The sequence below is a fragment of the Mus musculus genome, chromosome 13, assembly GCF_000001635.26.
Source record: "Mus musculus strain C57BL/6J chromosome 13, GRCm38.p6 C57BL/6J".
Classification (NCBI taxonomy): Eukaryota; Metazoa; Chordata; class Mammalia; order Rodentia; family Muridae; genus Mus; species Mus musculus.
In genome coordinates this window covers 59,292,318-59,311,864 of record NC_000079.6, presented here as the reverse complement: position 1 = coordinate 59,311,864, position 19,547 = coordinate 59,292,318, and positions in this window count along the sequence as shown.

Sequence of the window (19,547 nt, the reverse complement as noted above, 5' to 3'; positions counted from 1 at the left end):
ACGGTTTGGAGTTTGTTTTATGTGCACCATGGCAACTGTGCACGCTGTGATGAGGTGAGGTGCGGCTCTCAGGTTTTGTGAACTCCACATGGTAAGACTGAGCCAGACGAACATTAACAGCTCAGGCCAAGGTGCTTGTTAGCTTCGTTTACCAGTGTAACATAACAACCAGAAAAAAACACCAAGGGATCCATGGAATAAAGTCACAGCAGAGCTGTGACTGTTTATTAATTATTTTTTTATCTTTTTATTTTTGTATTTTGGGGCTCTCTATGTAGCCCCAGCTACCTTACTAAGTAGACCAGGCTGGTCTGGAACTCACAGAGCTCTGCATGACTGTGCTGGGATTAAAGGTGTGCACCAGCATGCCCAGCTGAGCTGTGTCTGTTTAGAATAGCTATCACCTGGACTTTAGATGATAAGAACCTGAGAAAAATAATGTGCCTTCATCTCTGGCTCTGGAGATAATGTGTATATTTTGTTCTTAATGATGCTTGAGTCTCTGATTCATCAACTTGTTTGGCATTTCTTTAGTATCAGAAAAAGCGGTCTCTTTATCCCCTGCCCCCAGTTCCGAGCACTGGCCTAATTTGCTGCAGGCTAAATGAGGGCACAAAGTTCTTTCATTTAATGACAGTGTAAATGTATATAAGAATTAACATATATCAATGACCCTTAAGACATGTGCATATCCCATGACAAAAATGAAAACTGGAGTATATAGCAGTCTCGAAAGGTTTTAGGGACTGCCACTGCCCTTATGTGACATCATCAGGAAGACCCTGTGAATGCCCCTCACAAGAAGACACATGAAGTTCCATTAACAAAGAGGCCACAAAACATCTTTTTAAATGTTCTTCTCTGCTATTCAGAACGGAATTAAACTTACCAATGGAAAGTTCCCCAAATATGGAAATAGTGACGAGGACACTAAAAAATAATCAAGAAAGCTGCATCTGTATTTAATGTGCGCACACGGATAATGACTACCCACAAAGAATGTACATTGTGCTAGGTTTTGTAGTTAATATAGATGTGATCTGAAGCATGTGTGGAGAGGTATGCATGGATTACACACAAATACCAGGCCATTTTATACAAGGCCTTTAGCATCCTTGGATTCTGGTTCTTATGAGGAATTGTAGAGCCATACATTTACACTGTCGTTAAATGAAAGAACTTTGTGCCCTCATTTAGCCTGCAGCAAATTAGGCCAGTGCTCGGAACTGAGAGCAGGGGATAAAGAGCCCGCTTTTTCGGATACTAAAGAAATGCCAAATGAGTTGATGAATCAGTTGATTCTGGTACTCGTGGGTACCAAGGAGGGATTGAGGAGGACCTAAATCCATCATAGAAGAAACCATGAAGAGAATGAGGTGCAGGCAGGAGCTGGTGTTGTCCTGTGAGGTCTTGCTCCTGATGGCAAGGCTGGGATCTGATGACATCGTGCACCCACTGTCCCTGTTCCGATGAAGGGGTTTGTTCTTCGTTGCTTTCTCATGTTAACTGGCATTGTCGGCACGTGTTGGCAAATGGTGTGGGAATCAGTCTGCCAAATCACATTTCTTTTTTTGTTTTTGTTTTTCGAGACAGGGTTTCTCTGTGTAGCCCTGGCTGTCCTGGAACTCACTTTGTAGACCAGGCTGGCCTTGAACTCAGAAATCTGCCTGTCTCTGCCTCCCGAGTGCTGGGATTAAAGGTGTGCGCCACCACGCCTGGCTTAGGGCTACCATTTCTTGAGATGGGGCTCAGCCTTTAGCATGACTATTACTGTGTTCAGAAGCACTGGCAGACAGACAGACAGACAGACTGATTGACTGACTGACAGACAGGGGTTCCTAGATGAGGTAAAAGCATTCCCAGACATTAATGGCTGCCGCCAAGGGAGAAACCTGGAAGCAGAGCCTTCTGTAGTTTTGTTATTGTTTTGAAAGGGTCTCCATGTCTAGCCCAGGCTGGCTTGGAATCCTCTAAATAGTCCAGGCTGCCCTCCATCTCATAGAAACCTACTTACCTCTGCTTCCTGAGTGATGGAAGCTGCTACATCCCCTAAAGAAAGTCTTGAATAGAGAAAAATTGATGATTATGTTTCTCTCATGGGGACCATAAACCAAATTTTGGCTTTTGGTTCCTTTCAGTGAAATTATTCAATAGAAAGTTTTGAATCCATCTATCCATCCATCCATTCACCCATCCATCCATCCATCCATCCACCCACCCATCCATCCATCCATCCACCCACCTATCCATCCATCCATCCATCCATCCATCCATCCATCCATCCATCCATCTACCCATCCATCCATCTACCCATCTGTGTACTGATTGAAATGCCAGATTCTGTCAAACCTTAAGGTGTCACAGACATGATGAGACTTGGCCCCACGTTTCTAGGTGCCCACAGCCTAATTCTAGAAGTGTGTTTAGGCCAGAAGGCTGCACGGGGTGGTAGGTGTGTTTCAGTTTCAGAGCCTCAAATAGCTTCAGATTGTTTTGAAAGGGTCTCCTGCCCATCTCCAGCCCATCTCCAGCCCATCTCCAGCCCAGCATTCTACTTACTTTTAAAGATTTATTTGTTTGTTTTATTATATGTGTATGAGTGTTTGCCTGTGTGTATACATGGATGCCTGGCGCCAGAGCTTCAAATAGATTCTTCCCAGCACATTATTGAGGCTGTGTTCACCATAGAGGGCTTCCTTGCAGAGGCCTCCTCGGTGCCGTAACTCTCCAGTGATCCAGCTGCTCAGACAAATACCTCTTCTTGGGCTTCTGGGGTTTGTTTTATCCTTAGTCAGGCTTGAGTCAGGGAAATTACTTGTGTTCAATTACCCGACTGCTCCAGAACGCTTGGAGTGTGTAATCACACTTAATAACTGAACAGGGCAAGTAGACTCAAACGCTGGGTTTAAGAACTATTAAGAGAGGAAGAAACTACTTTTGGGGGAGGAGGAATACGAGAAGTGGTTTGTTCTACTTTACAGGCAAGCATGGGCTACGAAGGAAGAGTGGCCTCCAGTGGGTGGAGATATGATTAACTGATAACATTTTGCTTACTAAAAAGATTATTTATTTATTTATGTATGTATGTATGTATGTATGTATGTATGTATGTATTTATTTATTTATTTATTTGTGTTCTGTCTGCATGTAATGTATACCTGCAGCCCAGAAGAGGGCACCAGATCTCATTACAGATGGTTATGAGTCACCCTGTGGTTGCTGGGAATTGAAGTCAGGACCTCTGGAAGAGCAGTCAGTGCTCTTAACCTGAGTCATCTCTCCAGTCCAGCATTTTACTTACTTTTAAAGATTTATTTGTTTGTTTTATTATATGTGTATGAGTGTTTGCCTGTGTGTATATATGGATGCCTGGTGCCAGAGGAAGCCAGAGAGGCCACCAGATCCCCTTGGTTCTAGGGTGACAGATGATTGTGAGCCATCATGTCAGTGCTAGGAACTGAACCTGGGTGCCCAGGAAGAGTGGCCAGCACGCTTAATTGCTGATCCATGTCTCCAGCCCAGATAACTTAGCACTTGTCAGTCCTGGGTCAGCCACACAGGAAACAAAGAAGAGTAGTTGTAACTAAAACATGATCAAAGTAAAAAAAAAATATATGGCTTAAAATTAGGGTGGGATATTTAAGATTGAAACCACTGAGAAACATTTTAGTGATGTGGACATAGTTTCTGGTAATATCAGTTGGTTTAGATTGAGTTTCACTGTAGCAACAAGCCGTAGAGGGACCCTTGACCGCTCCTATTTCTGGGTCTTGTATGTATAACACAGAACCCAAAGCTTTGATTTTTTAACAAGTTCCCAGGGGACATTGCTTATCAAGGAACTATACTCTGAGAAATGCTGGCCTTTCTCTGTTCCCCTCCACACCACCCCTTTTCTTTTCTTTTTTTTGAGACAGGGTCATAGCCCTGGCTGGCTTCAAATTCACAGAGATCCACCTGCCTCCACCTTTTGAGTGCTGGGATTAAAGGTGTGCACCACCATATCCAGCCTATCTGTGGGTCTTGAGAATTCAGTAGAATTTTGCCTATTAAAGTACTGACTATAATCTTAGCAATGGAAGGTGAGAGGTCACATGTCTACCAGAGGAATGGCTGCTCTCAGAATTCACAGAGTCCCAGTCAGTGCCACTAAATGGCATCAGAGCTGGCTTTTATCCCTTGTCTTGTGGATGTCTTCTTTGGCCAGGCTCTGTCTTTTTCTTACAAGATGAAAATCGGGAAACATGTCAGTAGATTCCATGTTGAAGAAAGCAGGTTTCAGGGAGGATGTTTTTCTAAGGTCAGATTAGTTCTCACTTCATCCTTTGGGACTTCAAGGAGTCCCTTATTCTGAGATATTTTCTTGTATCTAGGTCACTTGGACTTAAGTAAAATCATTGCTGGAGCACGAGCCCTTGTGTCTGAGTTTAGCTCTGCAGCCCGTCCGAGTTTCCTGAGGCCCTGTCTCCATCTTTCCAGATCTTCCTGCAGCAGGTTCTATGAGCACAAGGGTAAATGAAATGACAAGGAGAAAGTAGGCAGTCACAAGTATAATATCATCTGTCAGACAGCCTGTAGAGCCATAATGCTGCTTAAGCATGCACCACTCAAAATGCTCTGCCCTGATACCTGTGACCAAGGCTCATTTCTGTCACATGCTCCCTGTGTGGTAACCAATACAGCAATAGTTTCTAAGAACTATTTATGGAAGTCCTCACTCCACTGCCTAGAGCCTATGAAGTAGAGGAAGCACTTGGCCAAGGAGAGAAACGGAGCCAGTGGTGGGAGAGGGGATTGTGGGCTCCTGTCACGTTTGCTCCAGTCTTTTGTCACTAGATAGCTGCAGACTGAAAGGCAAATGGATTCAAAAGCAAAACGGATACAATTATTCTTGAGCCAGACCTAATATTATACATTGTAACCCACACTCATCTCAGCAGGCTGTTGGAGAAAGCTTTCAGATGTGTTCTATGCTATAGGAAAGGGGACAAGAAACAAAGTCAATCACTGATCTCCACACTTTGACATTTTGAAGGGAAAGAGACAGAAATGCTTTGAGGATTGGATGGCAAGTGCTAGTATACAAGAAAGGAAGCGTGGGGCAGAAAGTGAATTGTTCCTGTGAAGGACACTCAGAGTGCAGAGATGGAGGGAGAAAGTCACAGACATGCTCACTGGGCTGAGTTAGGATGGGGTTACTTTTTGTAGGCTGATCTGAACCAAGTCCGCTTCTTTTAAGAAGACAGCATCTTAAGGCTGGGCCACATGGGACCCCTGATATAGTTACATTTTTTTCCCTAAAAGTTCTGTTGTGGAAGAAGGCTTAATCATAACAGTGTATACATTTGCTGATATATTTTCCTTGTCTATCCTGTGGCATTGAGCAGACATTGGTCTATGATATGGGGCATGGAGAGACAAATGCCACTGAACTATTCCTGTCCTTCATTATTGTTAACCAATGTACAGATAGTATAAATATGAGCAAGAGTTGCCTCTAATGCCCATTAGTTCTGTGTGAGCATTTCCTTATGGCCCAAATCTTATCAAAACATGTCTTGCTCAGTTTTTGGTTTTGTTTTGTTTTTTGTTTTTTTGTTTTTATATTGCTGCGTGCCCAAGATTTGTTCCTATACTCAGCTCTTCACCCCATTCTCTCTTCTCTCTGTAGAAATAAGGATAGTTATCACTGAAGCACAGAGGAAAAGAAAGAAAAACTTGGAAATATGGAATTGAGAATGGAACAAGGTGGCCCAAGCCATCGCTGTTGGGATCTGTCCTGGTCCACGCCATTTTAGGCAGTGTGGCTTCCACTTACCCTGTTCCTTTTCAAAGATTTCTGGGGTCATGGCTTTGTAATTCATCTCCATCTCCGTATTCTGTGTTCTGTTCAGAGGTTTTTACAACACAGTGTCATTGTTTTGTTTAATCAAACTGAAATATTGAGACTCACACACAGTGAGAATCTAACAGATGCACCATTGGAAGATAGAGACTGTGTGTGTGTGTGTCTGTGTCTGTGTCTGTGTGTGTCTGTGTGTGTGCGTGTGTCTGTGTATGTCTGTGTGTGTGTCTGTGTATGTGTCTGTGTGTATGTGTGTCTGTGTTTGTCTGTGTGTCTATGTGTGTGTGTGTGTATGTCTGTGTGTATCTGTGTGTGTCTCTCTTTTTCCTGCGTGTATGTGTGTGTGCATGTCTCTGTGTGTGTCTGTGCATGTCTGTGCCTCTGTGCATGTATGTGTGTGTCTCTGTTGTGTGTATGTGCATGTCTCTGTGTGTGTGTCTCTGTTGTGTGTCTGTGCATGTCTGTGTGTATCTGTATGTGTCTCTGTTGTGTGTCTGTGCATGTCTGTGTGTGTCTGTGTATGTCTGTGTGTGTCTCTCTGTGTGTATGTGTCTGTGTGTGTGTGTGTGTGTATGTCTGTGTATGTTTGCAGGCCCAGTGTTGATGCCTGCCATCTCCCCTGGTCATTCTCCTCATTATATGTTGATGCAGGGTCTCTCTAAGCCCAGTGTGGCTGATCTGGTGAGTAAGTGTTCTCTAGAGACTTTCTGTCTCCGATTCTCATGTGCTGGGATTGCATGCTGGCTACCACACTCACCTGACTTTTATGTGGACTTTGGGGATCAGAACTCTGGTCTTTACACTTGCTGGCAAGATCTTTATGCACTGAGTCATTGCCTCAGCCCAAGCCTGTCCTTTCCATAGCTCTCTGAGACCCAAGCTGTTGGATTTTCTTCTCCCTGGGCCTGATCGATATTGTTCACCTTGTAAACCCAGACAGCAACTACCTAAGGCTTCATACGGCCATCCCTGGACTTTGCTGTCGACCAGAAAACCTTGACAAGAGATGCATTGTTAAAAGCTTTATTTAGTTCCCCACGTTCGTATTTGTGTTCCAGCAGTCTTTCAGAGAATTCTCCAGGTTTTGTCTATGCTTTGACAATCACGGTCTGAAAATTGTTAAGGATTCCCCTGACGGCACAGGGTCAGTGCCTCCCAAAACTCTAGAGGAACTAAGAATGCTTCCTGCAGAGTGCTGGAAATGGTGCAGACAGTGAACTACATTCACATGCGGTGTGATTTAACGTGATATTTTTTGAACCTTGCAGAATTTGAATGTACACACTGGGCTGAAGTTCTAAAACAAGAGAAAATCAGATAATAGGATTTCAAGGTGCACAAACCATCATTTGCTCTGTTGCCAGGCAAGGTTTGAAAGTGGTTCATCAATCCTTCTTCCTCTTGGAGCTGACGCTGCCCTGGTTACTTGGAGCTGATGGTGCACTGGTATCCTATAAGCTTGTGGCTGCTTTTCCTGTGTACAGTCATTGCCTTGTACCATTCACTGCTGATTCCAACCCCCCTTTGAATAATGAGATCTGCCAAGGGCACAGCTTTTTAAAAAATTGTCTGTGCTTAGAAGATGTTTTTTAAGAATTTCATGCCTCCATCTGGATATAAATAACTGATGTTTATTAAAAATGACCTTCACCCATCCGTGAAAGCAGCTAGCATTAGGTCTTGACTTTTTCCAACTTAAACATTATTGTATACTATTGGTAAAGTACTTCAGTTCTTGATAAGTATTATATAGTTTGGAATTGCCTGTATGTAATTTTTAATGGTATTTTAATGTATTCCCAAAGGATGAAAATTTGGGAATCAAATTCAAATTCAAAAAAGAATTTGAATGTAGTACTGCTTTAAGACGCTTTAAGCCTCTTACAAGGGAGATGATGATTTGAAACACAAGACACCACAGGTCGGTTTCAGTTGGCCAATATCAATGTAGCCTTTCTCCTATCAAAGAAGACTCGAACGATCCTGAGGGAGTCAAATGCGAAGTTCTCAAGAAGCAACTGAAGCCTTAAACTTCATCTTTGTTTAGCACAGTGGCTAGTTGGTAGGCAGGTTTGGGGACTATAATATTTTAAAAGTCATATCATATTTTAAGCTTGAACATATGCATATTTGTATGGTATAAGAAGCAAGTCCGCAAAAAGAAGCTGACAAAGACCCTGGCAATGAGAGTGGGTCTTTTTAAATGTCCTTTAATAAGATACTTTGCAAGTCTCTTTGAATGTATACAATATTTTTTAATAACAGAATCCTTATAAAAAGAGAAATAATAATAATAAAAAAAGTAAAACAAATCTGCCTCAGCCCACAGAGAAGTCAGTTTGCCTTCCTGGAGCATGTCAGCTGTGTGCTGTATCACGACTGTCATGTTATAGAAAAAGGAGCCAAGGATATGTTTTGCTGAGTGTGATATGGTGAAGTGGGAGAGGTGCCTCCGAGGGCCCAGGCAGGCATCCTTCCCCCTAAGGAACCTATCAGCCATACAATGGGTATAGTATAGAATAGAATTTATTTAGGACATAAGAAGGAGTGTTGAGAAGGGAGTAGAGACAGAGAAGGAGAGAGAGAGAGAGAGAGAGAGAGAGAGAGAGAGAGAGAGAGAGAGAGAGAGGAGAGAGAGAGAGGAGAGAGAGAGAGGAGAGAGAGAGAGAGAGAAAGAGAGAAAGAGAGCAGAGAGACAGCAAGGAGGGGCCAAACAGTCCCTTTTATAGCAAGCCAGGCCTATTTGCCTATTGCCAGGTAACTGTTGGGTAGAGCCTAGAAGGACTGCCAACATTCCTCCATTTTGGTTTAATTTTAAAAAAAAATGGAGAAACTAGAAAGAGGTGGTGATGAAGCAGGAATGGGGTCGTTGTGATCTTTAGGTGCTCCATGCTGACTTTGGGGCACCATGTCTTTGGGAAACCGAAGAAAATGAGGATGAAGATATTGGTCCAGTCTTAGGAGAGCTGGCTGTTTCCTTGCTGTCCCTGGTCTGTGGGACCGTCTTCGGGCAGGAAAGAGCAGGTCTAGTAGAAGCGCCTGACTGTGAGAGCAGATTGGAGCATCTGTGGGTTGCTTCTTTGGAACTGTCCTGGATGTAGATTTTGAGTAAACTTTGGACTTGTCAAGATGCTGAAACACACACACACACACACACACACACACACACACACACTGGAGGTATAGAATAAAGTTAAGTACTTTTGAGAGAAAACAATTTTTCCTTAGGTGTACATTTAAAACCCTTAGGTCTTGGTGGTTGGGGTGAGGGGAGTCCCAATGGCAGGGAGCAGGTGAGGAATCCCACCCTCTGGAGTAGGCGACAGGTAGAGACAGGTAGAGACTTAGGCTATTGATTGGCAGCTGTACTTATCCAGACAGAGTCTGTTTGGTCCACGAGAAGAGGATCTGAGCACCTTCCCTGGAGCTTGTAACTTTACAAGAGAGATAAAGGCGTTAACGGCTTGAACAAGGTGAGCTCAGGGAAGACAAAAAAACCTTCCGTGGAGCAGAAGGAGCAAGAAGGTCTTTTTTCCCCTTCTGTCTGGAAGACTAAATATATATAAATTTAGCAACGTGAGAAACATTTTAAAGTTTACATTTAAAAAGACAATCAAAGGAAACTCAAAACTTTTGATGACCTTGTAAATCTGATAGTTGATCATATAGTTTAGCATAAGAAACACCTTAAGTCTATGGTTAAAAGACAACTAGGGAAAACTTATATTTGTATCTATGATAGCTGATAGTATAGATTTAGAATGAAAAACACTTTAAATCTATAGTTAGAAGACAACCAAGGTAAGCTTAAAATGTGAGTTTGTGATTACATAGTTGGATTGCTTAGTGGAATGTTTTATTAGGGTTAGGCTAATTTATAAGAACTCCATCGGTTCATGTTAGGACAGTGGCATAGCAAGAGGACAAAGGGAGGATGTCCCATAATGGCTGCTGCTGTGCTGTCTGGGCTGGCTTTAAGTGTGGAGACTCACAACAAAGATGGCTGCCTGTCCGCTCTTTCTGTGCTGTGCCCTACTCCATCCCTGAGATGATGGAGCCGTTTCCTCAACCTCCGGACCTTCCCTGAACATAATCCTGTGTTGTCAGGCCAGACTGGGTCTATCATTCAAAACTCCTGGCTGGTTCTCCTTTAGCTGAGGGGAGGCTAAAAGCCATGTTAAGAGTTATAGTCAGTCTGGGCCACACACTTGTAGGAAAGCCCCTGCTAGTCACATGGAGAGGCCAAATGACTTCCTGTGACTTCCATAGCAAATGTCCAGCGTACTTTGTGACGTAATCTGACAGAGTTTAATTCTCCTCTAATCTGGAGGCCAGAACTCTGAAGCCAAGATGTCGGCAAGTCTGTTTTTGCTTTGAATGTCTCATGAGGGAAACTGGTTCTTGCCCGCCCCAGCTTCAGCCAACATTTCCTGACTTGGAGTTCTGCCTCTGTCTTCATGAGCTTGTCGTTGTTGTTAGTCCTGATGCTGGAAGAGTCAACCAGGATAATTTGGTACAAACGCAACAGTGATGGTCACTTTATTTTGCCATATAAGGTAATAGCTATGGCTGGTGGGAATTAGAAAGTCAATGGGTTTTGGAAAGACCAGTTATTTTTCTTTCTGGTGCAACAAAGAAAACTACTATGACATTATCAACAGGCACTCGAACACTTCTAGGGTCTTTTCTGCTATGACCTGCATGGCCTAGGGACCAAACTGGAATGTCAGGCAAGGAAGAACTGACAAAACACACAGAAACTCTGAGAACATAAGACGGTGCTCTCTGACAGAGAGCACTACCAGCTAACTGCCCAGAAACTCAGCATGTCTAGTACACACAGCCGAGTGAGGAGGCAGGCTTAGTGTGTATAGCATGAGAGAGATGGGATAGCACAGCTCATAGGGGACCTCCATAGAAAAGCAGTTTCAGGCCACAGTCATCCGGGCAAAGGAAGGCATGAGTGATACTTCCTGCACACTCGATCAACATCTGTACTCCCATTGTGCGAAGGCCTAGGCATTACCTTGGGTCTGAGGCACAGTGGGCCTGCAGATTACATGCACAATCTTGAGTCTGATGCACGATAGGACAGCAGTTTACATTCACAGTCTTGGATCTGGGGCACAGTAGGCCAGCAGTTTGCATGCACTCTCTTGGGTCTGAGGCACAGTAGGCCAGCAGTTTGCATGCACAGTCTTAGTGGATCTCAAGACACATTATTGACTTGGCTCCAAGGTCTGGCAAAAGTCCAGTCTCCTTGAAGGCAAGAGATATTTTCAGAAAATGTCTACATTTGATGAAAAGTGCTCAAGAAGAGTCTGGCGCGGGTTGGTGCTTTACCAGCCTGAATAAGATGAAGGGTGGTATGTGAGGGCACCGTCCCATCCCTTCACTCAAGGTCATGAGAAGAGGACAGGCCGAGGTCAGAGGCTAGGGGAGCCAATGATCCATCCTTCTGTCTGGATTCCGACAGGCCTCGGGCTCGCTCTCGCGTGGCTAGGCCAACTGAGATGTTGTAAGGGATGCCCGGAGTCTTTGAAATGCCTCACATGAGGGAGGTAGCTTAGGAGTACTTCAAGCAGCAAAGTTCAGTTGTCCCTTGGTATCTGTGAGGGGACTGAATCCAGGTCCCATGGATACGAACATCCCAAGATGCTTGAATCCCTTTGCAACTAGTATATTCTCCCACAAACCTTAAGTCATTCCAATGTAGTTTACCGTAGTTAATGCAAATGCTGTCTCAATAGGCCCTTTGATATATTGTTTAAGGAATAATGATGATAAGGTGTGATCTACCTCCTCGCTGAGTTGTCAGTGCTACATGAAATCTTTTTTTTTTCTGAGAGACCCCCTGCCCAACACTGGCAGCAGCTGTCAACCTTTTCCTTTTCTTGGTGTGACATTCACCAGGAAGTTTCAACTCCTTGTGTGTGTGTGTGCACTGTCTTAATAGTCTGACAGCCAAAGGGAGGGGCACAGTGAGTGTCTCTTTAGAATGTCTCCATTCCTCGCAAACTGTGACATCACCTGAATAGTCAGGTCCCCTGCTGCTGCTTTTCCATTTTTAAGCCACATCCCTTCTTATAAAGAAGTCTTAGTAACTGCTACACAATGCCTATGAAACAGAGGGGGAAGCAGCAGCTGTGGGTTTAAATACCTTTGCAACAGAGACGAGCATCCGAAGTCTAGGTGTGGGTCAGCTGGAGGGGCCAGGCTGCCTGGTCTCTGTTAGCTGCCAGGAGGCACAGACTTTCTTTGGGCTTTTGACTCCACTGTCAACCTGTTTCCCTCAAAGGTGTCCAGTGGAGGTACTACAGTGTCCTTGGGCACTACTGTCTGTAGAAAGTTCAGTGATTCCCACATCCAGTCTAGGAAAACAGCAATGAAAAAAATTCATGTCCACTAGTATGCTCATTATTAAATGGTTGCTCAGATGCCTCTAAAGTCCTGACCTGTAGTAGGAAGCACACAAAAAAATGTTCCTTATAAAGAAGGAGTTGCCAGAATTGTATATCTTTCTGCAGGGCCCAAGCTCCTGCAGATTTGATGGCACAGCACACATTGTGCCCCATCCCCCAAGCCCTGTGCTCCTGAGTTTGGAAGTTTCCATCTGATGTTTCTTGATGAGCCAAATTGCCTTAGGATAATTTGGAGCAAGACATTGAGGTTATTTTTGATCTCGTGCTATTATAAGTAATGACAGAACGAATAACTATGTGCGCAGGTCATTGTGCACGTGTGACTAACTTAAATTACAATATTAATTTGTGAAATCTCCTCTCTATTGGATATGGGGGGGTCACCTCAAATTGAATCGTGATGCGTGCTGTCAAATGCATTCCATATAATTTTGACAAAGAAAATGAGAACCATTCTGTTATTTCAAGGGATCCGATTGTTTTACTTCTGTCCTTTAAGTTGACTTTTTAGTGATTTGAAGTGGAAACTAAGCTAGGGAACAATCCTTGTGTGAGTCCCCTAGGACGCAAACCAAACAAAAGCTGTGCTCTTATAGGTTTCAGCTAAGATGCCATCAACCGCATGGCTTACGTACAACCACGGTCTCTTTCTTATACCTGTGAAAGCTTGAATGTCCACAATCAAGTTGCTAGCAGATCTAGTGTCTCTTAGGGAACCATTTCCCGTGTCCTGCTTTCAAGATAGTCATCTTCAGCTAGAGATGTTTATAGTAGAGCCAATGGTGGCTTTCTCTCCAAGTTTCTTTAGAAAAAAAAATATAGTTTATATCTTATTCATGCATGTGCATATATGTGTGTGAATGCTTCGCACATACATTTTTTGTGACTGAGGAGACCAGAGGACAATTTTGGGTTTCATCCTCAGGGACACTATCCAATTCCCTTGGGATAGAGACTCGCGTTGGCTTAGAACACACCAAGTAGGCCAGATTCACTGAACAGCAAGAACACACCAAGTAGGCCAGATTCACTGAACAGCAAGCCCCAGGGATCTTTCCACCTCCCTGGTGTGTGGTTTCCGGGGATCCAGCTCAGGCCCATCTATCTGCATGGCAGTACTTTACAGACTGAGCTTCCCCCAGCCACTGCTTCCATTGCATAGGAACTAAACTCAGCTGAGAGTGTTCTGTTTCCTGACCCATCCACCTCCCACCAGCTCCAACCATGATGCTTAACACAGACTGGCAGCAAAGCTTTAAAACATTTGGGTTCTGGGGTGGGGCATGCACAACATTCAGACCCTAGCATCCCTGAGGTAGTGTGTCTTTTTATAGGTGTATTTAATGGCTATTTTTAGGAGAGGACATTTAGCCATTATTTTAACTTTCAGTAAGTGGTTGCTATGGGCTTGGGACCAATAATTCAACAAATATTTAATGAGCATGATAGCAGAGACTAGAATGGAGGCCAGTACATTTTTCCTTCCCCCGGGGCCTACGATATATGAATACTTCCTCAGCCTCGTTGGTCCCTGGACATTTTGACATGTACCTGTGTTTTGACTAATGAATGTGGATAGAAGAATGTGGGAATTTCTCATACCTGGTCCAGTCAACATTTCTCACCAGATTCTCTGTTGATCCCTCAAACAACCACCATGGCTGATAGACAACCAAACTTGATAGACAGCCAAACTTGCCTACTTTTGTTATGTTAATTTACCCAACTCTCCTGATGTTCTCATGCCAACAGCTTGCAGGATATTTGACAAGAACCAGGTGTCCTAGCTCTAAAGTTAGTGGGCAGACTGACCAGTGCCCTTAAAGGCTATGGGAGAGGTCAATGGAGAACCCTAAAAACTGGGTTTGCAGTTAGCTGAGTGGGAGATTTCAGGCTGTTAGCAATACATTCCATGATCCAAGTCCACACCCAGTCTCTTCCTAAAGCTCACTGGAACTATTCTGAATATCAAGGGAAACGTGACAGATTTTAAACTGCAACAATGTCTTGACTTAGGGAATAAACATGACCCCAAAAGAGAGACCCTTCTCCAGTAGACTGAGCCATAGCTGACTGAGGTCTGTCTGTCTATCAGATTGCCAACTAGCTAAGTGAGACCTAACCTTCAAAGTTAGCTTGATTGAAAAGTTAGCTGTATTTAAAGACACCTAGGAGATCAAATTCACTCCTGGGTTTGCCATGAAGGCATCTTCAGACAATTATCAGGGGAAAACTCACACTGGATATGGACAGCACCCCAATAGTCTGGGACCCAGATGGTATAAGAGGTGATGCTGACAGAAGGCCACTAGCTGGAGCATGCCTGCTTCTTGTGTAGCATGAGGTGAATAGTGTCCCCTTTCCCATGTCATATTTTGTTTCACTCAGGCCCAAAGAATTGGGACCCCTGACCACAGATGGGAAGCCTCCGAATGAGAGAGCCAGAACGATCGATCCCCTCTTCTTTTGGGTAATTGGTAGAGGGAATTGAGGCAACTGACAGGACTTAGACTCCACCCCTTGTCACCCAAGCTACCAGGTTATCAATACTAGCATGTAGTAAGAAAGCATCCAGCCCCAGGAAAAATAAATGAACACCCAAGAAAAACTAGTTCATAAATCTTTGCTGCCAGATGCACCGTGTTTGCAGAGGCACTCAAACAAAAGCTAAAGCCAAACCCAAAACTAAATAAACACAAACACTCCGAAAACCTTCCTGAACCAAATCCGAGTTCAGCCTCTGTTACCAGCCCCGGCTGCAGGCAGGAGCTACCTGAGGACAAAATGACACAGAAGCAAGTTTGCTCTCCACAGTCGGTCCCTCCACAGCCACCCTTTCTCTCGGGGCCCCTTGCCTGGAAACTACATCCTTGTCACCTTTGTCCCTTCTCAAGAAAGTGATAGCTGGTCACTCCTCCTGACATTTGTGGACTGAGTGATGTTTTGATGGAGTTTTGCATTTTCTATGACTCATCAGAAGCAGATGTGGTATTTCAGTTTTGCAGCTGTGACATGGGAAGGAGAAGAACCCCTCATGTTCAGAGAGTTTTGGGGCTCAGCAAACAGAAAGTGGATAGGGAGTGGAGAGTGTGGGGTGACTGGGAGGAGTAGACAGGTGCACATGAACTTTAGGGGGTGAATTTTCCCACAGGCCTCTCTGTTCTATCGTGGGCAGCAACACAGCAGCTGGAGGAGACATCCCGACGTTTCTTTAGATCAGAATAGTTAGAGGACCCTTCTAGAACTTTCTAGACCTTGCTGACAGCTTTCCTGCTTGGCTGTAGGTGAACCTTGTTTCTTACTCCATCAACCAAATCCTTGACTCCAAGTGAACTTACATATTCCAGGAAACTCTGATTGCTTAGCCATTCTTTTAATTAATACATTTAAATATGTTTATAATAGAAATAGAATTACCTCACTTTTTCTTCCACGTTCACTCCTCCTGCTACTCTCAGACTCTCTCTCTCTCAAACCTTCCATGTCACCCCACTCTCAAGTGGATAGACTACTTTTTTTCATTTTTGTCATTAAAATTATTTTTTCTCTTATTGAAGAGATTATTTTCTCATAGGATATATCCTGATTATAGTCTCCCCTCCCCCTACTCCAAGTTCCTCCCACCTCCTCCCCTTCCTATCCACTCCCATTTTCTTTCTCAGCAGAAAAGAACTGGCTTCTGAGAGCTAATAACCAAACACAACAAAATAAAATACAATAAGGTAAAACAAAACCATCACATGGGAGTTGGAACAGGCGAGCCAACAGCAGGAAAGGATTCCTAAGAGCAGAGACCTGCTAGTTCTCACACTCAGAAGTCCTATAAACATAGATACCAAGCTGAAAGCTCTAACACATACGCAGAGGACCTAGTACGGAAGCTGGCAGGCAGTATGCATGCGGCCTCCGCCTCTGTGAGGTCATACAATCTTTGCTCATTGACTTAGAAGGCTTGTCTCCCGGTGTCCTCTACCCCTTCTTGCTTTTACACTCTTTCTGCCTCCTCTTCATGGGATTCCCTGAGCTCTTGGGGGAGGAATGTCATGGAGACCTCCTGTTTAGTCTTACTCTCTGAATAACCTCTGGCTGTGGGTCTCTGCATCCATTTTCGGCTGCTGCTGGAGGAAGCTTCTATAATGATGACTAAGATAGCTTCCTTTTCTTTGACTATTATTGTTACATATGTGTGCATATGTATGCATGTACAAATATGTATAAGTGCCACCATATATACACACACATATATATGGTCAGTGTAACTCTGGGATCTGTCTGTCTGCCTGAAGGAATAGCTCTATTTGGAGATATATACATATCTCACATGATATATACATATACATACATATACTACATATATACCATATACATACCATATATACATCATATATATACTATATGTGTACATATATAAAAATGTATACTATATCACATATACACACACATATATATCATATAAATACCATATATGTGTGTGTATCTGTGTATGCATATGTGTTTGTACATGTATATGTATGGTTTCAGGATGACCACTTTGTTTTGGACAACCAATGAGGGGCTTATCCTTGGGAAAGGGTAGCTCTCATTTTCCCAGTACTCATTGGTTGTTTGTGGTTCTTTACCCCTGAGAATTCCCCCTTTCCATATTAACATGTCCACTGAATATTAGCTTAGTGATTCTTTTTTTTTTTAATCTTTATCATATTTTCCCATCTGTGCACAGGGTAGTGCCAACATGCCTCTACCGCACTGTGGAAAGCTTCCAGCACTGAGAAAGAAGTCACTTCTATGAAGCTCACTACTATTTGACTTGGAGGGCACCGTCGGGATGGAAGCTTGGAATGAGAGCTTTGCAGGTCAGTGTAACTCTGGGATCTGTCTGTCTGCCTGAAGGAATAGCTCTATTTGGAGTTGTTCTGACCAAGGAGTCCGGGCCTCATTGAACTCAGAACGGTCATCTTCAGCTCTGTCTAATAACTTGGTCGTCACGTACTCCCAAGCTGGGTGTCAGGGCTTTGAGTCCAGCCCCACCTGACCACTGAGCCTCGATCTTCTCAGTACAGCACTGCACAGGATAGTGGCTTTCATCAATGGCTTCCATATCTGTAGCTCTAAGTTAGAGCATTAATGGACTTCATGGGGCATCTTCACAGGCGGTGGCCTGGTGCTCTATCACACTCATAGGTTGTGTGTTGATCAACGCACAACAGGTTACCCAACATTCCAAGTCTTTATCACTTCCATGTGATGAGTGCACCCCCAGACCCTCTCCTCTAGTAATTTTGGGTCACTCAATCCACCTGTGTCAATCTAAATCACAGCCTGAGCAACAGAAGGCTGGTGTGGACTCTTTCAAGTGGGCCGTGACTGTGTTCACATTGAACAGCCTCTCCCTTTCTTGGCTTCTAGACTCCACTGTTGACTCTCTGGCTGTATCAACTTGATTGTCTCAGTTTCCATATGAGAGTGAAATCATGTGGTGTTTGCTTCTGTCCATGACTCATTTCCTTCAACATAGGTTAAACAGTTCCACCCGGATGTTGAATTGACAGGATCGTTCCCTTTTTAACAACTGTGTAGTATTCTGCTGTCCCAGGAGAAGTCTTAGTTGATTCCATTTCTCAGGTCTGCAGGAAACAGTTGTAACAGGGGTCCTTTTGAAACACCAGTTTCTTTTCTTTCGAATAAATAACCAGCAAGGAGGTTGATAGGCCAGGTAAGTCTATTTTCAATTTCGTTGGGATTTTCTACAGTGTTCTCTGCAAAGGGAGGATTAATTTATGTTCCTGCCAACAGTGTAGTGTAGTTTTCTTTTCTCCGTATCCATATTCTCTCCAGGACCTGACAATGTTTATTCCCACTGGAGACATTCTGACCAGGTAAGATGAAATCACATCGCACAGAACATTACCTCATGCATAAGTCAACCGTTGCATATCTGCCTGGGGGGGGGGATGTCTTTTTGGGGTCATTTGTCTATTTAAATATATCAGGTTTTTTTTTAACTCTTTTTTTTCCATATCTTGTTTTGTCTTCCAAACTCTCCCAGTCCTAAATTTCCTAAGAGAGGGAGTGTCACTATTTTTCTTTTCCAATTACAATGGTCCTCATTCTTTCAGAAGCCAGCTAACATAAATGCAAAATGGACAGAGTGTGTTACATTGCTTCTAAAGCAGTAATTATTCATGGGAAGCAAAGGAGAGCTCTCTATGAGATAAGAAGCATGCATTTCTGGTTTCTTACTTGGTGGACAGACAAATGCCTTGGGAAGTGGGTTAAAAGTTTACCAAAATACACTTGGGTTATCTGCTCAATTTTAGATACAGGATCGATCAGTCTTAGCAGAGCATTTCAGAGCTTCAGGAAGGCTCTCACTGGCTTAATACAGTGATGAAGACAAAAGCCAGACCCCAGGAGGGGTCAGACAGAGCGATCCAATTAACATCTGTTAGGAGTGACTCAGCTCTGGCTTCAAGGTTAGCTTGTTGCTGATGTCAATGTGTCAGAACCGAGATGGTAATCACTGACCCCGAGCCCCTGAAGCTTGGCAGGCAGCTGTGGCAGCTGCGGGAGATAAGCAGCTTTTTGCTGAGGTAGCAGATTCCTGTTGGAATGTATACTTTCTTACTAAAAAAAAGTAACAAAACAAAACAAAAAAAATGGACCCAATACCAAATCCAAGTCTAGGTTAACCTTGGTCCTGCCGAACAGAGAGAGCCAAGACACACTCCCTTCTCCCACCCTTCCTCCTCAGGCCTCTGGCAATGTTCTCTTTCACTGATTAATCCTGAAGACAAAAGAGAATGAGGTAGACAGTGGGTAAAGAAGAGCGATCTGGTGTGGCTGGTCAGCAGAGGGGTCTGGTTATTAAAGCAAAGGTTTTAGATGGTATGCACCTTAGCTAGGTACATAACCTAGCCTACATACAAGATACACACAAGCTGAAACGACTGTGCATCTAAGTGTTTTCCCGACTTCAAATCAGAAAGATATTCTTTCTCTCTCTCTCTCTCTCTCTCTCTCTCTCTCTCTCTCTCTCTCTCTCTCTCCCTCCCTCCCTCCCTCTCCCTCTCCCCCTCCCCCTCCCTCTCCCTCTCCCCCTCCCTCTCCCTCTCCCCCTCTCTCCCTCCCTCCCTCCCTCCCTCCCTCCCTCCCTCCCTCCCTCCCTCCCTCCCTCCCTTCCTTCCTTCCTTCCTTCCTTCCTTCCTTTCAGACAGGGTTTCTCTCTCTGGTTAGCTTGGAACTCACTCTGTAGACCAGGCTGGCCTCAAACTCACAGAGAT